We start from the raw sequence: 17,728 nt of genomic DNA, 5'->3' as shown, positions 1-17,728 counted from the left end.
TCCTGAAATGACCCAAAGCCTTAGCTTTCTCTTCCTGCTGCTGGCTAGCAGCCTGATACACCTACTTGAAAGTGCGTCAGATCATGGCTTAATGATGAGTCAAAGATTCTTGCAATTTGCCTATTGGCAATTTGCCTGTTTAGTTTGGGTTTTTTTTTAAATCGGTAAAACAGTAATGTTGATTTGTTAACGCAGTTTCTGATCTGCTATTTATTTTTTTCTGTTTTCCTGCATTCAGGATGTACACAGATGATGTCAGACAGCGTGAGCTGACACAGCAGTTGTCAGAGAGCTCAGAAATATTAAGACTGTCTTAGAAAGCTCTCCGCTTGGTCCACGGGGCTTGCAGAAGGCGCTCAGGGCAGAAAGTCCAGTGAATGCTGAGAGTGGGCTGGTCTCTGGAGAACTGGAAGCAGCTACGGACTGTCCACCACCAAGGAGCCCCTTGAGGTTAGCACAACCCAAGATGTAATTGGCGTTGAAAAGCAGGTGTGATCACCAGGACAGAAAATGTGTGACACCACACTGGGCTCTGTCAGCGGGGCTCTTCCCTGCTTGGGAAGAATCCTCCATGAGAAAGCATGGATGGCCGCAATACAAGCCCTTACAATGTTGAGACTCAAGTATAATTTGGGGGTATATATTATATCCAGTTTAATAAGTCACCTTGCTAAAAATGATTTTATGTGTGGTCTGTGTTTGTATACAGCTTTGAATGTATGCGGCGGTGCTTTTTCTATGATGGATGGTGCAGAAATGTTTGTGCTGGGCAGGAAATGCAGGCAGCTATTCTAGGAAGCCTACATGGTAGCCTAAGGCAGTTACAAAAAGACAATGGGGTGGCTACTTAGGTGACTTAAGAGTAAGGACTGAGTCGCCACTACTGGTCATGATTCATCAACTTTTGTATTTCTGTCACTAAGAAATAGAGAGGAGCGAGTCCATGAGAGCAGGACACACAAGAAGCCTTACGCTCTTAGCGTGTAAATATTTGTAAAGGAGATAGTGAGTCCTGTGCATTAGAGTAAACATAAATTCTTCTGTTTTATTCTCAAATGCAAGTGTATTTTATTCGAACCCTAATCTGTGTGCTGTGTAGCTGCCACTAATAAACAGTTTCTTTTCAACTAATCTCTAGAGAAAGATTGCTTCCTACCTACCCTGGCATGTTTCTTGCAGGCACATTGCTCTTGCCTTCATTGACTTATTCTTTCTTTTTTTGGACAAGCTAGAAACTGTTAGTCTAGGAATCTGTATTGTGGAGAAGGCAGAATTTAAAATCAGTGATATGGAGATAATTGTGGAAGGCATAGATAATTTAAGTTCAAACCTGAAGGTTTTATTCAGTCCTGTAACTTTAAAGAGAGCAACCTTAATTACGTTTTTGAGAAGGAATGAGAGTATCCACGCAGTCTATCTAACCTGCATATCTAAATTTGGGGTCTCTATGGAAAGAAGTGGACTCTCATTTTTTATTTGAGTTACTTTCTGGAAGAACTTGTCTCTCTCTTTCGAGTACAGTGTGCCAGGATAAGCAGAGCAAAACCATTTTACATTAATTCCTTCAACGTGAGGATTTTGCTTTAGACTGAGAAGGATGTGATCTCCTCTCTCTTGTTTCACTGGGAGTGAAAGATTATGCATCTGTCAAATGTTAACCAGATTCAGATCTCTGAGCTAGAGTGCTGTTTTGCTCAATAGATGGTTTTCATTGACACATTTTTTAAATGCAGTTCCAAATCATAGCTGACTGTGCCTGTTGTTTATGCCATCAGCCAAAAAGCTTAAATATCTACTTTCATGAGTATTATTTCCTTCATAGAGGGAAATAAGTATACCTCTTATTTCTTACGTATCATGATCTGAACTTATCAATAGATTGAACGTTCATTTATGACGTATACTTTTACTTCCTTTGACCTAATTGTTCATGTGCAGGGAAATTATCTGAATTCAAAGTAAGCTACCCTATCTGGTCTCTTTTTACATCACTTTTACCTCCTGATAGTCTTAACTGAATTCTCTTTATTGACTAAAGTATGCCTTATGTCCTCATTCTTGTGGGTTAATACTCAACAAAATTAAAAGCAAAATAACATTAACAAAAACCTGGATTTCTTAGAGAAATTACAGTAGCTGGCCACTTTGATATTCTAAGATGATGTAATAGTTAACATTTCGTTTGCCTTTCTTACACAGGCTCTCAACACCCTTGACATCTCCATGTAATATATATATTGCTTTATAGATGGAGACACTGAAAACCAGGAATGAAATCTGAGCAGGGGAGTGAACTCCCATATGACTATTACATCGTTTAGAACTATCACCAGCCTCTGTCTTTCTTTAGAAGAGAACGGTCACGCCATATTACTAAATAGCAAACAGGATTTTTGGTATGTCCAGGGCAGAGCTGAGTCTAAAAATGATAGCCTAAGACAATGCAGAAGTAATATCATTTTGGAGAAAACGAACTCTTTCCCTTTGTTTACCTCTTAAAACTGATGACCAGAATAATTCTGGTGATTCTGATACTTCTGGGTGAGCTAGGGTGTCATGAGTTCCTTCATGACTGCAGCAGGAAGAACTAAATTGCTGGGATTCATAAACTGCCCTAATAGCAGCTCAGCATCTCAGCAGAGGCAAAACTAGGAAGAAGTCGCCAGAGTCCTCCGAGTCAACAGTTACAGGCGGGGAGTTATGATGAGGACTTGTGGGAGAGAATTCTGCAGTTTAGTCTCAGACTTCCACCATCAGGTAACTGGGTGAATTCTCTGTGATGCCATTAATAACATAATCACATAATATAGTGTTGGGTGTTATACTATCAACATGGTCAACATGCCATCCAAACTGCATGGAGCAGCAGTAAAGATACATAGATAATTAGAATTCTAAAAAATGTGTACTTGCTGCGTATGAATGGTAGATGTAAAATATTACCATTATAGGTCCTTTTAGGTAAGCAGAAGTTTCATTAAAGACAATGTTGCATTAAGCGTGGCATACGTACTTAGATCAGGCCAGGATTTCAACTGCAATTGTTGGAACAAGGTCTTTAGGCCTTCATGGCTGTTCATTCTTGCTTATCCCATGCAACAGACATACATAGGAAAAGCAGCCGTAACGCATATTTACCTTCATGATACAGGTCAAGAGCTGGGATGAGAACAAAGACGCTCCTTGGTGCTGATAAGGACTGCTTTGTGGTTGAAACTGGATCCTTGATTTTCAGTGCCTTGTTTTATGTGGTGGGGTGGGAGGAGTCCCTGGGCTCCATGTTCTCCTGTTATCAGCTGGGAGCAAGTGCTTGAGTTTCTCTCCTAGTGGAGACTGACTCCTGATGGGGCTCCCTCTAATTTGTACAGAGGGCTAAAATAGCTTCTTGAGTAAGTTTGCTTTGTGAAGGAGTTTGGATTCGGTGTCCTACTTTTAGGAAGAAGCAGAAACAACAATAAAAATCAAGTCAATGAAAACAGCTTTTTAATTCTTTATATATATATAACTGAACATGTATTTACGTCCTACATTATTTGCAAACCAAACAAAACTGTGCAAAGGTATTAGTAAGTGAAACTCAGTAGATATGAGTTCTGTTAATCAACCTAGTTTCCCTCTCTGGAAAGACAGTGAGATTATGGAAACTCTACTCCAAATTAAAATAGCAGTTAAATTTCAGATCTAATCATTTAACTACTTAATAACAACAAGAACTTTACTTTTTGGAATAATATAGTCTAACTATACAAGCATAGACAGACCCTCATTTGCATAACGAGACAATCAGGGCCACCACTGGCATCTCAGCATGGTGCTTCTTGCACAGATTCATAGCCAGAGAATTTGATACAAAGCCACAGACCCTTTATTTTTTTAGCCTGACTTTAATGAGATTCTGTGTCTTGCCCAGCACTTTCCTTAAAGGCACCAGTAAGTGGGAAGTGAAGCCTTTCAGTGAGGAAAAATTGTGGGGAGGGTAAGTTGTACAGCCACTGCAAGAGTAGTATACATAGGAGAAAAGGAACCTTTTGCAGCTTTTGCGTTCAGATGAGCAACTGCCTGATTTTTTTTTTTGGTCATTCCTTGCTATTTACCACACAAAAAGTAGGAAATCCTGGAAAATAATGGGAGAAATACTAACTAGAGTGAGCTTTCTTTAAGCTCGAAGAAGAACAGAGCAGAAAAACAACTTGTGATATCAAAAGCCTCTGATAATTTTTAATGTTTAGATTATTTCATGCTAGTGACAGCTTGATATTTCTAACAGTGACTGTAACTGTAAAACACATCTTCTGGTCTAATTGTGACGCTTTGAATCTCTCCGCAGGATTTCATACCTCAAACCATTCCTGAAGTTCTTCAGCTAGATGAAGGAAGGGTACCTAGGAAAGATCTGCACCTGTGTTCAGCCATGCTAGTTACTTTCTAGTAAGGAAAGTACGGCTGAGCTAATAGTTTCCGTCACGGGTAGGGTTAAATGAGGTTCACTTACACTTCTTCAATTGCTGTCTACGAAGCATGAGTCAGGAGGAACCCTGCTTGACTTTAGCCTCTCTGGGGAACAGGCAGACTTGGCAGTTCAAGGGAAAACTTGTTTATAAAATGAACAAAAGACAGACAGATTGAAGCGGTCCTCCACAATGTCACTTTTAAGATTAGAAATGCACTTTAGCTGAGCCTGTCACCTGCTCTCAAGTCTGTTTACTGTACACATTACTAAGTGCAGTTATTATTGCTCGCTCTCTTTCTCAGATCTGGGTGTACCTTTTCAAAAGACCTTATGGAAAATGCCTAATGTAAACCTAGCTTGCTCCTCTGAAAGTCCGTCAGCTTTCTATCTATTGTTCAGCAGAGCACTGGTTATCTGACACTGCATACCAGGGAGGTTAAGTGAATGTCAGCTCCTTTAAAGGCACAGGTACCTGGAGCACTGAAGATTGAGTCTGCCCTTCGTATGTGGTTACATGAAGTCTTTTTCAAAGTCATTGTCCATGACTCGTTATATTGCCTAAACGGTTTTGGCTGTTTCAGGCTGGGTCTAAATTCTCGATGACACCAACCCCTAAGGCTTTTTATGTAAAGGTAACTGAGCTCTTGCGTATATGGTAAAACATGCTGCTTTACACATTTTTCTGCTCTTCAGTCAGTCTGTCTAACAAGGCCAAAGGCATGCTGCTGACTCAGGCCCAGCATCTCTTACAATTTGTAGGAGTTCTGTGTCTTCAGCCAAGTACCCAGAAGAGACACAGGGTAATTCATTGGTGAAGGAGGCGCTGCGACGTACTGAGGGCAACTACCAAACCAGAAGTGAAATTTTAACTTCGGTATTAAATCAGAAAACTCTTTAACTCTTAAGTGTTCCTGCACCTCTGAATCTTCCAAGTTCCATATCCTGTATGCTTTATAGTATATGCAAAGAGCAAATAACAGTAACAGATGAGGTTTACCTTACAAAGGGAATGCATAGCCAGAGCCAAGTTAGAATGAGAGCAACAGGACCTTTAGAAATTCACCAATTTTTGCATGCTCGGCCTGTTTGGTTTAAGGGGCATTCACATTTCTCCCATACCTTCTTCTTCACACAACTGTAGAGATACTCAGATGGGAGAGCTTTTGCACCATCTTGAGGAAGGAGCTATTTGGTTTATATATCCTAATTCTCTTTTGTGCAGATAAGCTTAGTGCAGGAGTGCTGACTGTGTGAAATCTGATCCCCGGTTCTTTGTGGCACATCTGCGCTGACCCCAATAAAGCTATGAGAATCTCTGAAGAGAATGTCTCCCAAAGCAACCTTAACCAGTCAGGGCGAATCGAGAGTCACTGAGAGCTGATTCTCCTCAGTCCAAACAGACTTCTGAAAAGATGGCTGAAGTTGATTAGAAATTTTTAGTAACCAGAGGGCAACATTTTTTATCACATTAAAGTCTCTTTCCTTCCTACTCCCACTTTTGAATAATTTGCAGCTGAAAACTCATTTCACTTGGTCTTTCAAACATGAAAGCTGGCCTTTGATCTAGAACTAAGCATGGAGAGCTTTGACCCAGGAGGAATGTATTTATTAAAGTTAGAAACAATAGAAGCAAGGGTGTTAAACTGACTAGCAACACTGTGTTTTTAAAGGCTACTGCCTGAGTTTGCTAAGGTTGCATATAAAGCTTCAACTTACAGATAAAGCATAAAATACTGTATTTATTGGAGCTGTTTCTTCTGTGCAGCTCTTCCCAAAATCAAGAGTTAGGTATTCTAATCGTTTTCATTTATTAACAGCTTTTGAGCCCCTTTGGTCCCCTTGCCAGTGGAAGTTCTGTAGCTGGCTAAGTCTCCTAGGGCATAGGCAGCCAAGGTCTGAAACCGAGGAAGTTTCTAGCCTCTGCATTGTGTTAGTCGCCTTCGAACTCTTTCCTAGAAGATGGGGTTCCTATGTAGAGGGAGATGCTGAAAAGCTTCAGGGGAACAGTTTGAGATACAAATGTGCAGATCATCATTCCTACATCATTAAACTCCAGTGAAGATTCAGTGATGTGAATGTACAAATTCAATGTGGCTCAACTGCCGGTTCATCCTAGGGCCCCAGTCAGGTTAATTTACTTCTGGGTTTCCTTCTAGAATTGAAAGGAATCCAGGGGAAATTTTCAACCTTGAGAGATGGACATGAACCGTACCAAGTTTGTTCTAATACTACTGTAGTAGTTCTTACATCTTCAAAATGACTAAAGGCAGGAGATCTACACCTTTAGTGTCATTCTATAAAGACACAACTGTGGTAGGCTGCAACACAGCCAACTATTATTTTGTGCATTTCCAGCTGAGGAAAAAAAATGAAACAACAGTCACAGTAATCTCGGGACAACCACACAGGGCCCAGAGCTATGAAGTACAGACTTGAGCTGGTCTGCACCAGCTGGTCAAGGAACTTGGATTCTTTTCCTGGTATGGTGCATAAAGGCAGCATCTCCACCAGCTGGAAGCAGTCTGGCACAACGTGTCGAAGTGTCTCTGCTACCATCACAGCCATTCCCGTCTTCCTGCCAAGAATGCGGAGCAGCACAGTACACACTACTGTACTCAGCAGGAATGAGGTTCAGAGAGGTTCTGTGTGGCTCAGTTTTACAGTCCCATGTGAAACTGGCGTCTTGGTATTAGTCCATTTTTTAATTGATTGGCTGGTTTAATGGGATTTATGTCTTTCACTCATGCTGTCTGAATGTACAGAGAGCCAGAAAAATCAGTAACAGACTCCCTGAAACAACAGATGCCCTGAAATTGTAGTCTTCATTCTCCAAATCAAGTCTGCTGTCCCCCTTATTCTTAACGGTTATATAGAACGTCGTAAACAGTCACCAAGTGTAGAACAGTGCTGCACAGAATTAGATAGAATTAAACTGACTTGTAAAGCTGTACTAGTTTAGCCTTAGAATTTCAGTGGAAATATTTTTGGCTAAGGACTTTATATGTGGTCTTGAAAGAGCTTCCAGTTCCCTGACTGTGAAGCCTGACCTATGGCCAAACTCAGAGCCCCAAATATCCAGCTTCTTGAGCTTTAAGTCAAAGAATCATTCTAGGTATGCATCACCGTGACAAAGCAGTACAATGAAAAACATTGAAAACACTGCTTTTCCAAAGTTTTGCAAGGAAGATCACGGAGGAGACGATTGCTTGTGGTGAGGCCAGAACACCAAGAGAACAAGCCTGCTGAGCCCGTCATGCTTGCCTCCAGTTACCCCCTTGCAAAACTCCCACTGCTGGGCAATAGTCAGTGCATTTCCTAACCACTGCCAAGTGACTCTGGGCATAGGATGGCAGTTCTGTTGAACATACTTTCCCTAATGAAACAGGATGAGTGACGTGAGCGTACAAATACAGCGCATGGGGCATGGGAACGCTGCACAGCCAGACGTGACTCATGGGGTATCCCAAGAAAACAGAAGGATCCTCTCTGAAATAGATTGCGGGGCATATATTCAATGACAGGAATATGGATAGCTACCCACACTCTCTTCAGTTTCATTCTTATTTTGCCTGTTAGCTGTAACAAAACAATCAAGTGTCTTTAACAGATAAATTAGGCATTTGGGGACACTGGCCTACTTGCATTTACATAGACTTGGGGGTAACAGCTTTGCATTATTCTTTGTTGTTTAATAAAGGTTTGAAGCCTATCTATAGTAAAGTGCTTAGGAGTGAATGGGTATTTTTAATACTCAGAATAAGCATTAGAAATCAGAAATAGTAATTGAACAAGACCTTCCAGTCACAAGGATCTAGTGTGGATAAACTTGAGATTTTTTTAGAGAGTCGTTGCTGAGACAGAGAAACATATATCTGTGTAAGCAAAGATTACTTTAATGAGGCTGTACAGTTAACAACAGATTGCCTTCTACTAATTACAAAGCTATAATAAAGCTAAAATGCAAATGTTCCTATTTTCTTGTACAACAACAGATATAAGATGCTGTACTGATATGTCAGTACCACTCAGTACATTCAAATTTCTTCCACGATTATTTTTATAGATGTTACTCTGACTCCCTGGTGACAGACTCTGAAGTTTTTCTCCCTTGGGAAGTCTGAACAAGGCTTTAATTTCTGTCAAAATCAGAACAAGGGATCTTGCATCATGTTCTCATTGTTGCCATATTTCCTTTCCTACACACATCAGTAGCAATTTGAAAATATTAGTTAAAGTGTCCACAGCTTGTATGGGGAAAGCAGCATTGCACGTCCAGACTCATAGGAGTTTGGCTGGACTCTGATCCCATAAGGCAGTCTGCTATAGTAACGGTGCGATCTGATGAACCTAGTCCCAGCACATCAGATCTGGGATGTAGCAGAGGCTGATGATCAAATATATGGGGACTACAGGCTGTCCTGAGCATATGCTGTATAATTTTGGAGACTGTATTTATTGCCTGACTTAAAACATGCATTCTGCATGGACTTAGATTTTTTCCAGTGGCATGGTTTCAGACCTGAGCTCAACAAGAGGACCAGTGAGGGCAAATCCTGCCCTCTCTCCTCATGACTCAAAGCAAGTGCCAACTTCCCATGTATTCTTACATTGAACATTCAGAATGCCAAGAGCTTTGTTTGGTGCTAAAGGCCAACAATGTGATTTTGGTTGTCAGGAGCTCCTAAACATTCTTGTATTAATCCAAGATTTCTGGCTCACTTTTAGATTACAGACTGGCCTGGAAAGAGTTAACAATAATTTCCCTGCTGCCCTGCAGCAAATTCTCCTGCAAAATATCTGCAGGTAGCTAGAAACAAATACCTCCCGTGGTATAGGAGCATGGGGGCACCTGAAAACCTCTGCTGCAGCTAGCAGGCAAGCAGTAACAAGTATCTCTTCTGATGGCTATATGTAAAGTTAATATGTGGATGTGTTGGGTGGAGGAAAGGGGTTAAGTGGTTGAGTATCTGAAGCCACTCTTTCAGATTTCTTTATTCAAATCTCGTATCACAAAGGTTCATTAACACTTAAGTCAGAACATTTTGAAAAAAAGCAAACTAATACTAGAGTCTCAGTGCTGTGTTCACTGGTAGTATGGGAGTGCTGGAGCTGGCATGTCATGGCTCTAGACTAAAAAATTCCAACTACAAGGATATGAAGAACATGTGGAAGCTTCTGCAGCCAAGTGCTTGCAATCCATAAACCACAAACTGTATCTGGGCTTGTGCAGATGAGAAGCACTGCAATTCATTAGTGAGCACAGCTGCAAACGTAGATAGAGGACTCTATATTTGAAGATGGTTTTTGGAGCCTCTGGGACTGCATCGTGCATGAGCCATTGCCATGGTACAACTGGCTGAGCTGTTTTGAGGGACGTAGATGCTGTTCAAAGACATTGTCATAGTTGTGCTTACTGAGCTGTAGAGTCCATGGCGCAAAGTATGTATATTTGTAATGAACTGTGAGATGAGGCCTGGGAAACGAGCGCAAAGATTCATACCGTTATACCTACACCTCAACCAGTGTAAAGAAGTAAAAAAAAAAAAAAGTCACTATGAAAAATTGAGCTGCATTTCGTATTTTGCTTCTCATCTGCAGGGAGTCAAGCCTGACAGAGCAGCTGGCTGCCAAACAACTAGACAAAATAAATACCTGGTCAAAACAAAAGTACTACCAGTAAGCAGTTACCATCTAATTCTAAATTAGAGCTCCACTTCTTGGAAGTCATCTGTGAGCTGTCCCCTCAACAGAAGGTTACAGTGTGCCTGTATATGATGTAATTGTGCTGGCACTAGCAGCCTGCTGTGAACTAACTCTGCTGGGATTATTTCATTCACAATAACTGAGTTACTGAGTTAATCTATAGTGTTGTCCAAATTAGGGCGTAGAACTAGAAAGAAATTCTTTGGACTTCAGGTCCAGTCCTCCTCCTATCACAAAAAAATTGCTCATTATCAATTGGGTGATGAGTTGCCATCTCAAATTCATTATTTTTTTAATCCTGCCTGATTCAGTGCGGAAGCCTGAAGGATAACCTAGGACCAGTTGTATGAACAAGGCTACCACCATTTTCACTGTGTCAGCTGATAAAAGATTTGTTTGTTCATGAATATCACCCAGTTGAAAACATAAAATTTGACTAATTCATTTTTTTGCTTTTTAGGCTGTCCTCTTTAATATTAAGATGGAAATGTGTTCATTCAGCTGGCGATGTGTAAAACAGAAGATAGTGGATATGCAGAGTACAACCAAGTTGAGGTAACTTTATTTTGAATTGCACAAGTAGTGGTAAGTATTTGAAAACAAAATTTTAATGTATTTTTGTAATGGGAGCCTGCATGAAGCATATGCTGAATGGGATAATTCTAATACCTAAATCTCTTAAGTTTGGTCAATTTACATTTTCTGTCATTTGGTCTGTTCCAATGAGTCACACAGCATAATCATATAGAATTATAATAAACTTGAAAAGCCAGCAATCATGAGCACTTGGTATTTATAGAATGGAGAAGTGATAACTAGTACTTTCAATGTAACAATTTAAGCTTGCTGAAACTTTTCCAGCCAGGACAGTTTTCCTTCAGAAAATGTTGATTCAGTGGAAACTTATTGGGCTATTTCTGGTCGATCCTTAGTCTTAGCATCTCTCTTGATGCTGATGTTGAAATGTATCCTGCTTAATTGATACTGTGGATGACTCCTTCTTGCTCATTTTCTCCTTCAGCTCAGACCCAGTAAAACTGTAGGTCCACCTTTGGTACTCTAGTGTTGTGCTGGTAAACATGTAGGTACAACTTTTTTTTAACAGTAATTTCAAGTTCTGAAGGTTTTTTTTTACTCAAAAGAAACTTACAGACATGAACACGTGGTTGTCACTGCTACATCCCTTCTCAGTCTAGATTATTTTCCTCCATTGACTGTCAGCTGACATGACCCGTGGTGTAGGAATGAGACCATTGCCACTTACATCACTAGAGTCTCCCACTGTCGAGTGGCTCCTTTGCATCCTGGGAATACCACTATCCATCCTTTCGCTTCCAGGGCAACCTCTCTCTGTGTTTTGCATTGCTCAGAGTAACTCCTAAACATGATGAATGCTGCTGCCTGACGACTTGTGAACCTGAGCAAGGTCACCTCACTCTTGTCTTCAGACTACCTTCTATGTCTGTTTAACATTGTAGCCAAAACTTCCCTTTTTACCTTTAAAATTACTCATCTTTAATCTTGCTTCAGGCTGTCTCAGGCTTTACTTTGCCCTGCTACTTCTGCTGCAGTGCTAGTTGCCTTTGTCTCTCTTTGTAATCACACCGTATTGGATACAATAGCTGCCTCCTGTGCAGCTTTCCTGGGCCTCATTAACTCATGCTGAAGTTTCATATTTCAGATGCCAGTTTAAGGCTTTGGTCATAATCTTCAAAGTAGTTAATGGATCAAGCCTTAGCTACATTAAAGGCTGAATTTTGATCTGTGAACCATCATGACAGCTGCATTTCCTTGGGGCAATGTAGATTACAAAGCCTAGGAGGAAGTGTATGAAAGGGAGGAACAAGGCAATCTTAACTGTGAGAAGCAAGTGATGGAAAAAATATTCAGAAGATATCCTACAGATCCAGACCTTTCAAAATTGAATCCCTCCGAACATTGATTTCCTCCTTTATCCTAGCAAACAAACCAACCAGCAATGCCTCAGCACCACCTTTAAAACAAATGCTGAGTAAATTTTTTCTAGCGAGCTACCAGGAAGTCTGCTACAAATTGTGCTTTAAATACAAAGTTCTCAAATGGCCAAGTGCTAGAACATCTTTTCTCCCTTGTCTTCAGTTGTGTCACTGCATTCACAGAATGCCCCAGTGTTAAGAGACTGTTCGTATGAAGCTGAATCAACAAAAAAAATTAATGCAAAATATTCAGATAGAAACAATCAAGTACAGATGATAGTCTCTTCTTAAAGAGGGACTTCCTGTGAAGCTGATGATGAATATAGCACACAGTTTACTTTTGAAAATAAACCAGAGTTTTTCATTCCTATTCTAAGCCAAATTAGTGTATTTCAGGCTTAGTGTTTATCCAAACACAAAAGTCCCACTGGTTAATCTTCCATGGAGGTTTCAAACAATACAGTTAAACTGGTATAAACACTTCTGTAAAGACTCTTAGTTTAGTTTATGTCAATTTGGAATCTGTTTATGGCAACCCCAAATAAGCTATTCTTATACTTGACTACAAATGTCAGCCAACTTCTTGCACCGATTTTGACTAAACTGATTTAAAATAGAATCGTAACGTAAACTAGTGTAACTTTCCTGTAAACTGGAAACTTCCTTGGTAAACTGGAATCTTCAGTGTACTGCATGTCATGTCCTCCCTCTTGTGGCTGATGTGAAGATTCACAGTGTTGGGGAACGCACATTAAAGCCCTAAAATGGATCAGGCTTTCCTTAGCCATGACCTGGCAACAGGGACAGTAAACTGGCAGTTATTTTGGTATTCAAATATATATAAACACAGCTTTATAGAAAGAGAATAACAAAATACTTGAAGTTTTTAACTTGAAAAACAGAATTTATAATTATTTTGGAATAAAGTAACTACTAAATTAGCAGTAAGCCTTTCTGTTAAAATTACTCTACTAGTAGTAAAGTACTATACTACTAGTATAGCATCCTAATATATTATATTATATTAGTATACTACTAACACTAGCATAGCTTGTGCTCTGGGAGGGTACTAGAAAAGGAAAGTTGGCAAGGATGGATAACCAGGAATTGGGGGTGACTTGTTCGAGGTAGGGACAAGGAGAGAAGCTCCAGAGGACAGCGCAGAGGAATAAGGCTTGCAGATTTGAGAGATGGTCCAGAAACTACATGTCTAAACTGAGTATCCCTTTGCATCCTCTGGTAGCTCACAAGTGGCTGAAAAGCTGGATGCAAAGGAGATACTAGCCTTCCTAACCTGTTCTGCCCATTCAGACACTGAAGATGAAAATACAAGTCAGGGTGACTGCTGGGTGGGGTAAGCTGTGCTTCTCACCAATAAGAAATAGCTGCCCAAGGCTTCAGTAGAAGTACAGCTAAATTATGTGAAATAGATTCCTGCCTTTACTTGGTCTTTGCCTGATTGATTACCTGACGTAACTGGGCAACCATCAGGTGATTTTCAGCATGCTTAGGGGAGGCTTGAAGTTGCCGTAAGGATCTCAGTCCTGCGTTCCCAGGTTAATGTAATTGTTGTGATTACTTTACTGACACTATTACAAGGTTTTCTCACTTGAAATTTTGCCTAAAAAGGCTTGGTGCCAGATGAGTCCTCTATTCTCTTGCTCCACCCCACCGGGGTAAAGCTGTCTCTTACACTGAGGCACAGCACTTGCCCATTACATACTGCGCACATTTTGAAGTGCAAGCTGAAAGCTGGCATCTCTGTTTCTTCTCATTAAAGATGCAACAATCCTATCTTGTTAGGATCCACCTCTTCTGTGAGAGCACCAGGGCTGAGGAATGCAACAAAGTTTATCTAGAGGCAGGGAGGTTCGGGACACGGGAAGGGAAAGGGAAAAGGAAAAGCACCACATAACACTTGTGCCATGGGGAGAAAGTCCTCCCGTGCCCCTGAGTTTGGGGTTAGCATCTCAGGTCATCCACAGAAAGGTATGTAGGGAAAAGACAAAGGCGGTGGCGCAGGAAGCTGTTCTCAAGGAGAGGATGGGACTAACCTCTAAAATTCCCCACTTTGACATGCTGGTGGTACACACTGGCAACTCATCTACCTTGCCTTCCTTACAGCAGCTCGGCAGCTCGTGGCAGAGGCAGAAGCTGTGTGACTAGGAGGGCACCTGGGGCAGCTGGGAGCTCCTGTGCCAAACAGGAGACAACCCGCACCCGTGAGCAACCATGGGACAACACAGGCATTAATGGGAGCGGCTACATTATGAGCTATGCTCATAAGTCAGCAGTTAGCTGTAGTTTATGTCCTATGCTGGTAAAATCTGACGTAAATTAGAAGCGAATGCTCAGTGAAGAATAGCCTGGATTTTCTTCAGTTGCTTGGTTCTCAAAATAATGACCAACCAGAATTGGCCAGTATTAAAGACTTTCAAGGTTACTGATGCTCTTTAGAAGCATCACCAGATCAGGCTGAACAGTGTGCTGCACAGGTCAGGAGGAGCGCAGAGCCATCTTCCAGCAGTCAACAGAATTCACTGCCCCAATCAAACTGGGCATTAAATGGGTTAATGCAAAATAATCAACACAGGATAAAGTGTTTCTGTTTTGCAGCAGTGTAGCTGGAATAATCAAAGTTCTGAAATCACTATTACTCAAGATTTCTTCCAAGCCTATTTTCAGTTACGTTGTCACCAAATTTTGGATCTTCTGAACTTTGGGGGATCTGTGAACACCTTCAGTCTAACGAGACTGTGCCCGTTGCCGGGGAGCAGCAAGCGCCAGCTGCTGCCGAAGGGGCAGGGGGCCAGAAGCCCGGTGCGGTAACACAGCCAAGGTCCAGCCCCATGGCAACCAACCAGGGTGAGCAGGCGAGACCCAAAGATAGTAGCTCGGTTCAACCATGAGCCCAGATCATCCCACAAATTCACCGTGATGAGGCAGGGCCAACAGGTCAGCCCACAAGCCAGGGCCGGGATCAGGTCTCCTGAGAGTATGGTCTGGTAATTGCTGGGCAGCTCCGTAGTTCCGAGACAAATACAAGGTCAAGCTGGGAGGTCAGTCCAGAGGTGAAGATCAGTGGGGTCCATGGCAGGTACAGCTGTGGCTGAGCAGTACTGCTGCAGAGCTTGGGCCAGGACGGAAGATAAAGTGTGTCTCGGCAACACTTTTTATAGCACGTTTTGGAGAGGCATGGTCAGGAGAGAGTTTATGCTTGTTGCATATGTAAGGAGTCAGTTTGGCTGCAGTCTTCTCAGGCTTCTGAAAACACTGGGCTTCCATTACGCAGAACCAGTATTTGGTCACCCAGTGGTGACTCATTGTAGGATTCAGCCCTGAGAGAAGGAGAGAAGGACACTAAATTCAAAGTGATCCCCAGTTCCCTTTGTCACAGTTACTCCCACTGCTTATTAACTTGAAATGCAGGGTGGGAAAGCACTTCAAGAGAACAGCTAGGTAAAGGCTGAAGAGTCTCTTCCACACTGAAGTCCAAAGAGGTCTTTGATGACCCATAGCAACAAATTCTTACTGTCATTCAGTAACGAGACAGAAGAAAATCATGTGGCTATTTAGCTTTATGCTGGAGTTGTACATCTGGCTTCATAGTTCGGGCTCCTCCTCTCTGATCTTGGTTTTTCCTCTGCGTTCAGGAACAGTGAAGTGACGAGTGTCAGGCAAGGAAAGGTAACAGCGCAGAAGTTATCCTTGCTGAACAGCAGTGGTATAAGGTATTCACTGACTGGACATAATGAAAACAAAAAAAAAAACTATTGCAAAGTTCATCTTTTTTACATGTATTAATTCAACCCACTGACACAGACATTTTGGACATCCTGCTCACATGGTTTGCATTAAAGCATTATGAAATCCCAAATTCTAGCGCCAGATGGTTTTGGATTACTTTGCTTGTATAAAAGGTTTAATTTGGGTCCATGGAAAATGTAAAATATTCTGGTAATAGCTTCAGCAGGACTACATAGTCTGCATTTGCTTTATTCACCAACTGTGCTGTCTGCCTTCTGCATGTTATATTCCAAGTCATGATAAACTTCAAAACATGAATTCAAATTTACTGACTTCCCAGAACACACTATGCTCTGTAAAATGCTGAAAGGGATTGACGTGAAAGGAAATATTCCTAAAGACCCACTATGCTGAGAAACCACAGGGTGAATAAAAATAGCCCTCTCTTTCCAAAAACGCGCCTCCTAAGAATGCATTGAACCTGGTCCTGAATGTGAAGCGAGAAAAGAGAGAATGGGTAAAGGTCAAGCATACAGCTGTTGTTCCTGCCAGTAAGCATTTTGCTTGCTTTACTTGATGAGCTGAATGAGCCTTTTAGCTACTATTAACAGGGATCACATTTTTCAGATGATCTTTTCTTGGTGCAACAGATGAGCACCAGGAGTATAAATATGGAGTTAACTTGAAATTAGATCTGTTGGAATTCACACATCCTGTTCTACGTGGTATGAACAGGGTGAAATGGCCCTTGCACTTTCTGAATTTCATCCTGCATGGACCACCGTCACATCACGTACCGTGTGGCTTCTGCCTTGTCATTATTCAAATATAGAATTACTTCCCCGATCCAGTCACACTCCCAAGTGCAACTGCAAAATGTTGACCTGGTTAAACCAGTAGCTTTCTAGGATATAGTAATAAAAATCAGCTGGATTGTATTTTAGGAGGACACTTTAAAGTTACTTCTTTAACTGGATGTGATTTTTGTTTGTTTGTTTAAACTTTAGATGGGGAAGCCAGTGGCTAGCTAGAGACAGTCTTTCTCTCAGTATCCTCTCTTCCAGTTTTTCAGAAATAAATTGCTTATTTTCAGGGGCAGCACAAAAGTAGGGGCATGACACATGAACAGTGATCTTGTTTTCAGAGACATAAAGGGAGGTAGGCTGGTTTGTAGAGAGTCAAATAGAAAAACAAAAGAGGAGTTTCAGATTTGGTTTTGACAAGTTTAGTATTGCCAAGGAGTCTGTGTTTCCAGTTGTACTGCAACAAATAGACAGAAAATCATTGACTTGCATTACATTTGATCAGTGTCCAAGCACTCTAGAATAATTAGGAGTCTATCAAGTTATTCTCTAAAAAGAAAGTGAAACAAAGCAAAATTTAGGAGTCTTGCAAGCTGTCATCAAAACTTGAGAGTCTACATGGAACAGTGGATCGTTACAAGATTATAGAGGAATCATGACTCACTGATATCCATTACAGTCTCAGGTGAGCTTCCTCAGCTGTATCGCCTTACCAATGCAACTGAAAGTAGCTGCTGATGTCAGCGAAGACTGTACTAAGACCTAGAATTTTTTAGAGAGGTGGAGGAGGAGCAAGAATAATATCAACAAGTACGTCAGGCAATAACGAGGTACCGTGATCTTGCTGAGGTCAGCATCACACCCAAGACTCAGAAAGGCTGACAGCAATGGATTAAGTCACAGCCTTAGAGCTGAGTATGTGCTGATTGGCTTGCACAATTCCTCTCGAAGTTATGGGGTGGGGTAAATTTCAGAAAGGACTTTTTAGAATTGAAGCGTCAGTAGACTTAGTTATAACAGTAGGATGGGGCAGCATGTGAAGCAGATGCAAAACTTAACATTGCCTTTAG

The 17,728-nt window shown here is 41.3% G+C and overlaps 1 long non-coding RNA gene across 2 annotated transcripts in view; it reads left to right on the top strand.

Moving 5' to 3' along the window:
• The window catches only part of LOC126049786 (uncharacterized), a 39,447-nt gene that overhangs the window by 11,089 nt on the left and 10,630 nt on the right, over positions 1-17,728 (top strand). For both annotated transcript variants that reach the window (XR_007509305.1, XR_007509304.1), the window contains exons 2-3: positions 239-450; positions 10,614-10,738. This is a non-coding gene — a long non-coding RNA (uncharacterized LOC126049786). The remainder of the gene's footprint in view (positions 1-238; positions 451-10,613; positions 10,739-17,728) is intronic.

The sequence above is a fragment of the Accipiter gentilis genome, chromosome 23 (assembly GCF_929443795.1).
Source record: "Accipiter gentilis chromosome 23, bAccGen1.1, whole genome shotgun sequence".
In the NCBI taxonomy this organism is placed as follows: domain Eukaryota; kingdom Metazoa; phylum Chordata; class Aves; order Accipitriformes; family Accipitridae; genus Astur; species Astur gentilis.
The sequence above is the reverse complement of the archived record's forward strand: the minus strand, read 5'-3'. Positions and strand labels throughout refer to the sequence as shown.